The following is a 6,099-nucleotide window of genomic DNA, read 5'->3' as shown; positions in this document are numbered from 1 at the left end:
CACTGAAATCCACTGCTGAGGGGAGCAGCTGGTCAGACGGGAGGTCCCCCGCTACCTGTGGGTCCCCCGAACCCATACTGCAGTGCTTGGTGATCGCTTGATAGCACTGTGTCTTTAACCCCTGCACCACCAGGGAGGCCCCCTAAAGTATATTTATGGAAAACATGTTGGGCTGATATTAAATGGTGCACAGGAATATTGTATAGCACTTCCTCTGTTCTTTGTCCATGAAACATTTAGACACAAAGGAGCAGTCAGATACCTTTTAATCTGACTTGTAATGAATTCAGCTAGGTTTCTATTTGGTTGCTGAGATTTTTCTGTCTTGCACATACTAACAAAATATTGAGTGTAGTTTATGAAATGTCTGGACTATGGAAAATGAGTATTTATTGCTAATAGGACAAAGGTGGCAAAAGCTATGAGTGAAATAGAAATTACAGGAATGTGATCACATTCTCCAGTGCCCCCAAATAAGGGGAGGCCCTCCCTGGTGGCGCAGTGAGTTAAAGCGCAGCACTGTGAAGCTGCCCACAGCCAAGTCGATCCCCGGCAGGGGAGTGACCCCAGGGCACAGCAGGCCTCTCCTGTCTCCCCGCTGCTCCCTCAGCGGTGGGTTTCAGGAGATCTGCCTGTCTGCTCCCCACTCTGGTGAACCCTCTCACCACCCCCAACCCCCGCACCTCTGGCCTGTCCCCCAGTTTGTGGATGCATAAATAAATAAGTAAATAAATCTTTAAAAAGAAACAAGAATAAGCAGTAATCAGTACAGGGTGAGCAAAAGGATAAGGCACGTGTCCACTGTTCTTCTTCAGCCCAAAACAAAGCTGTGACATAGGAGATTCTGGAGCTGTGCTCAAACAAAAATGCAGGAAGCTCTTTCAGCTGCAAGGGATGCTTGGACCAAAAAAAAAGAAAAGGAAAAAAGAAATCTACAATGTACTCTGAATAAATAAGACGACTCATCTCAGGGCTCACTGACAACAGGGAGAGGCCCTGCCTGACAGAGAGGCAGCTTGTTAGGCAAAGCGCTGGAGAAGCAGCGACTCTGGCCCGGAGACGTTTCATACGGGAAACGTGCGATGAAGCTGCTCCATCTTCCTGCCCCCGGCGGGCCGGCGTCGCATGGTTCATGAAAGCTGAGGGCGAGATGGAATGCAGACGTCGTTTTGTCTGACACAGGCACCCTCTAACATCACTGCCAAGCCGCCTTCTAGAATGTTCCACTTCCTGATACCCACAGCCTCGCCTGACGTGTATAGCCCAACCCCTCGGCAGGTGGCCGGGCCTAGTGACTTGCTTACAACCAGCGGGATGTGGCAAAAGTGATGGATGTTTCCTCACTGCCAAGACGAGGCTGCAAAGCCCTGGAACTTCTGTCTTGCCATCTCCCCCTCTCCCTCCTGTCTCCCCTCCCCCTCTCCTGTACTAGTGACATCAGTGCAGTCTGTGAGCTGCCATTTTGGAAAGGCCCATCTGGCAGCGAAGGAGGGAATCCCGCGACCCAGGACTGGCAGGAAGCTGAGGCCCTCCTGCAAGACTCTGTGAGTGCTGCACAGAGCCAGGGAGTGGGCCTGGATGCGGGTTCCCTCCAGGAGAAGCTTCAGAGGAGACGGCAGAGCGGGGACCGACGCGTTGCTCGCAGCCACTGAGGAGCTGCGACAAGCTGTGCTCGCCCACAGGGGTGAAGAGGCCCTGACAGTGCTGCTCAAGCCACTGGGTCTGGGGAGGGCACTTTGTTGTAGCCAGCGCGTCTGTCCTGAACGCCAAATGCTTGGTCTCAAGGTCAGATTTGCCATTCACGATTTAAGGGCAGATTCTTCCAAGTGGCTGTGAGACACTGAGTGTCTGCAAAGATCTTAGGAAAAAGGGGGCCTCCCTGGTGGTGCAGGGGTTGAGTCTCAGCGCGATCAAGCTGTCACCAGCCACTGTGGCACCAGTTCGATCCCTGGCCCGGGAGTGACCCACAGGGCGCAGCAGACCCCCCCCGCTTAGCTCGCTGCTGCTCCCCTCAGCAGATCTGCCTGTTCTGCTCCCCACTCTGTCTCTCAACACCCCCAACTCTGGCCTCTACCCCAGCTCTTGTGTGCATAGACAAAAATAAATCTTTTTAAAAACATTAGGGAAAAAAATTAGAGCGGAAAGGGCTTTCTCGCTTCTGATAGCCCTTTCCTCTTTTCTTTTTTTACACATTTATTAAAGGTCCTTACAGAGCAACATCCAGACTCCAGAGCCAGTATGCGGCGGCCCCCGTTACGCTGTAGGCGCTGGCTGGCGCACGGCTGGTGGCTCCAGCTTCCCGCCCTTCTGCTCCGAGATGGGAGTGGTAGGCAGTATCTCATCTTTAGGCTCCACGATGCTCACGTGGTCGGGGGGGGCTTCTTAGGGCCAATCTGACCACTCGGGTGCCAAGGTAGCATAATCTTCACTTTGATGCCCAGCTCATCCTGTCTCAGCAGCACATGGCGCACAGCAGTGTCCACGTAGTAGTTAACAGGGTCCCCACTGTGGATCATCAGACCATCCACAAACTTCATGGATTTGGCCCTCTGTCCTCGGAGTTTTCCAGACACCACAACCTCGCAGCCCCTGGCCCCACTCTCCATGATGAACCGCAGCACACCACAGCAGGCCCTCCTCACAGGCTAGGTTATTTTGACCAACCCTTGTGCTGATAACGGAAAGTACTGAATAAAATACTAAAAACCAGCCTGAGGCCCTCCCTGGCGCAGCGGGCTAAAGCACCGCACTAAGAAGCTAAAGCCACTTCAGCACGAGTTCAATCCCTGCCCCGGAGGTGACCCCAGGGCGCGGCAGACCTCTCCTGACCGCCCGCTGCTCCCCTCAGCAGTAGACTTCATGGATCGGCCTGTTCTGCTCCCCGCTCTGTTTCTGGTGAAGCCTCTTGCTGCCCCCGAGCCTCTGGCCTGTACCCCAGCTCTGTATGCACAAATAGATCTTAAAAAAAAAAAAAATCCTGAAATCACAAGGGCCCCAACGGGGTGAAGTTTAGGCCCTGAGCACAGGGAAGCGAGCTGCACGGTCCAGACGAGCGACCACTTCATTTCTTTCTCTGCAGTGAACGTGAGCTGGTTTTCACCAGGAACCCGCCTCTGCTGAGGGGGGCGCCCCCAGGCCTGGCGAGGGGAGGCCGCTCCTCCAATTGCCCTGGGAAAATGACGGGGAAGGAGGTCTGGGCCTGGGATTCAGAGATCAAGAAACCCGCAAACGTGTAGCTGTATCAGCCAGGGGCTCAGCAAGATGCAGGCAGCTGGTCCCTGGGCCCCACATACTGTGAAATGAGGCGCCGCTGCAGGCAGCCCCCGAAGCCAGACCCCCCCGACCCCCCCCAGACGAGCGGGGCATGCGGGGGAGGCTGCGGCCTGAGGTGCACATTGGCCAGGGGGAGCTAGACGCCAGCGGCTGGGGCGGGCAGGAGGTGCGTGATGGGGAGCTGGCGCAGGCAGTTATGAGGCGACGCGCCCCACATCTGCGGGCGTGAGCTGGAGGCCGGCTAGAGCCTGAGAACTCGGCAGCCCAGGGTGCGGGCTCCAGCGGGTCCCAGGCTTGAGAGCCAGCGCGGGGGCAGGAGAGGGAGCGAGAGGGAGGCTGCAGCTCCCGCAGGCAGGCGGGGCTGGGCCGGTTCTCCCTCCACCTGCTTTTCCAGCGCCCGGGCCTGAGCAGGCAGCTGGTCTCAGGGCTGAGGAACCCACGGGGGGCAGCACGTTCTGCTGCGGAATCTAAGGAAAACGTCTATGGTTGCCTGCGAAGGCCATTAAAACGCACCTTCCCCAGCTGTCATCTAAGCACACACAGCGGAGTGGGCCGCCAGCCGCAGCCGCACCGCGGGAATCAGACCCTGGAGCATTTGCCGACGGTTATTAACAGAAGCCCTCTTCTCGCTAATTTTTGTTCTGAAAATCCAGGTCGTTTTCATTAAGTGTGCTATTTGCATCAATATGGTAACTTTTAAATGTCATTTCAGAATGAGTTACACGTAAACATTTTGACATTTCCTCCACTTTAATTTCTTGTACTGCAAATACTGAGAAACATAGCTGGCATAAGCAGAAGCTCCTTGAGGGAACTTAGGGCTTAAAAAAAAATAGTGTGAAAGGGTTTCTGCAGTCAGAGAGTCTGGGAACTTCCACCCTAGAGATACTCATGCACAGTTCCACCAGGTACATGCGCAAGAAGGTTCACAGCAGCATCACGTGGCCCCACTGGGGAAACAAACCAAATGTCTATGGAGAGCCAATAGCTAAAGTGTTTTATCACCACGACGGAATACTATGCAGGAAGGAAAAAGGAACGCCCTAGAGCCATACGTCAACAGGACGACTCACAAACACAATTGCGGAGAAAACAAGGAGAATACATAGTGTGAACCCCTTCACAGGGCCTCTACTTGAATTGGATTTAATAAATCCAATTAGGTCTCTGAAAAACAAAAAAAAAAATACATAAAGCTTGCTCTACACATATCTATACATATATATTTAATCTTTAAAAAACAAAAAGAAAATACATTATCGATATAGTAAAAGAGGAGTAGGAGCAAACTTATGAAACAATTAAGATGTTGCTTATTTCTGGAGGGACTGAAGATGGATTTGATTGATTTATAGGTTGTTTTTATGTATAGAAGAAGTAGAATCTAGGCCAGGAGGTGAGAGGACTCATCAGAGGCAGGGTGGGGAGCAGAACAGGCAGATCGACGAAGTCCACTGCTGAGGGGAGCAGCGGGGAGACAGGACAGGTCTGCCGTGCCATGCGGGTCGCTCCCTGGCGGGGGCTAGAACTCATGCTGCAGGGGCTGTGGACAGGTTGATAGCTCTGGGACTTAACCCCTGCGCCACCAGGGAGGCCCAGGACTGGGGGAACCACATGGAAAAGATTCTAAACTATTGTGTCTGTTGTGCCTGTTCAACTTGCAGACACTGTGAATGGATTCGCTTTGCGTGTATGAACACGTTTCGTTAACGCTTCTTCTCTGCGTGTCTGCCTCTACTGAGACAGCAAAGACGGTCTGTGACATCGCTCTGATGAACCGACATCATCGCTCTTGACCAGATCTGCCCCAGGCCGAGGTAATGCTCCCCTTGGGCCAGCCTCTGTGGGGCAGGGAGGCACCTTTGCTGCCTGGGTGGCAGCGCCCCGCCCCAGAGCCCTGGCTGGTATCAGGCCGGGGGCACTCAGCAGCGTGGGGGGCAGAGCGCCCTCAGAACGTCCCAACACTGCAACGAGCCTGGCCCCGGCTTGAGCTCCTTCCGTGGTATTCGTTTTCATGTTGCAAAAACCGCAGGAACAGTCCCGAGAATCCGGCCTCTGCGTCTCCCGACGCCCCCTCCCGCGGCCCTGCGGGAGCCGACGCCAAGACGCGCACGGTGTGGAAAGGGAACCCGGGCCACGAGCGGTGCTGGGGAAGGAGGCAGCCGCCTGCACAAGGATGAAATCGGACGCCCACCTCATGCCGCCCACGCAAACCAGCTCGCCCCATGGAACCAAAACTGAGCCCGAGCGCGCCGGCCGGGGGCTCTCAGGGAAGCTTCTTCGCCTGTCTCAGCCAGTGGGCGCAGGCGCAACGGGAGAAGCACGAAATAACGTCGTGTGTTGGGGTTTTGTTTTGTTTTGTTTTTGCATTGTTCTAGTAGAACATTTTATTTCCTGTATACATATAGCATCTTTTAAAAAATAATATAGTAGTTTATTTCTACATCATTTTGTGCATCTCAGTTGTACTCCCGGGGGCTTCCCATCACCCGTGCGCCGCCGCGGTAAAATCGAGTGTTTTCTAAGCTGCCAAGGAATTGACGTGCAAACACACAAGGCGGGCTGGGACCAGACATTTGCAGGCCATGTCGCTGACCGGAGTTCATCTCCAAAGTATACACGGACTTGGACACTTCGAGAGCAAAAAACCTAATAACCTGTTTTAAAAATGGACTTGACTAGACATTTTTCAAATGCCGACATACAAATGGCCAGCGGTGACGTGAAGCTCGCCGCCCTCCCTGGTGGTGCAGGGGTTAAAGCACAGCACTGTCACGCTAGCGGCAGCCACTCAGCCTGGGTTCAGTCCCCAGCCAGGGAGGGACC

General features: G+C 54.2%; 1 pseudogene; it reads right to left on the bottom strand.

Annotated features, from left to right (window-relative positions):
• Window positions 1-2,180: 2,180 nt before the first annotated feature.
• LOC101618788 lies at window positions 2,181-2,663 on the bottom strand (annotated as a pseudogene).
• Window positions 2,664-6,099: the final 3,436 nt, after the last annotated feature.

Source organism: Condylura cristata, unplaced genomic scaffold (genome assembly GCF_000260355.1).
Source record: "Condylura cristata isolate star-nosed mole 26May11 unplaced genomic scaffold, ConCri1.0 scaffold00041, whole genome shotgun sequence".
Taxonomy (NCBI): domain Eukaryota; kingdom Metazoa; phylum Chordata; class Mammalia; order Eulipotyphla; family Talpidae; genus Condylura; species Condylura cristata.
Note: the sequence above shows the minus strand (reverse complement) of the source record. Positions and strands in the feature narration are given on the sequence as shown.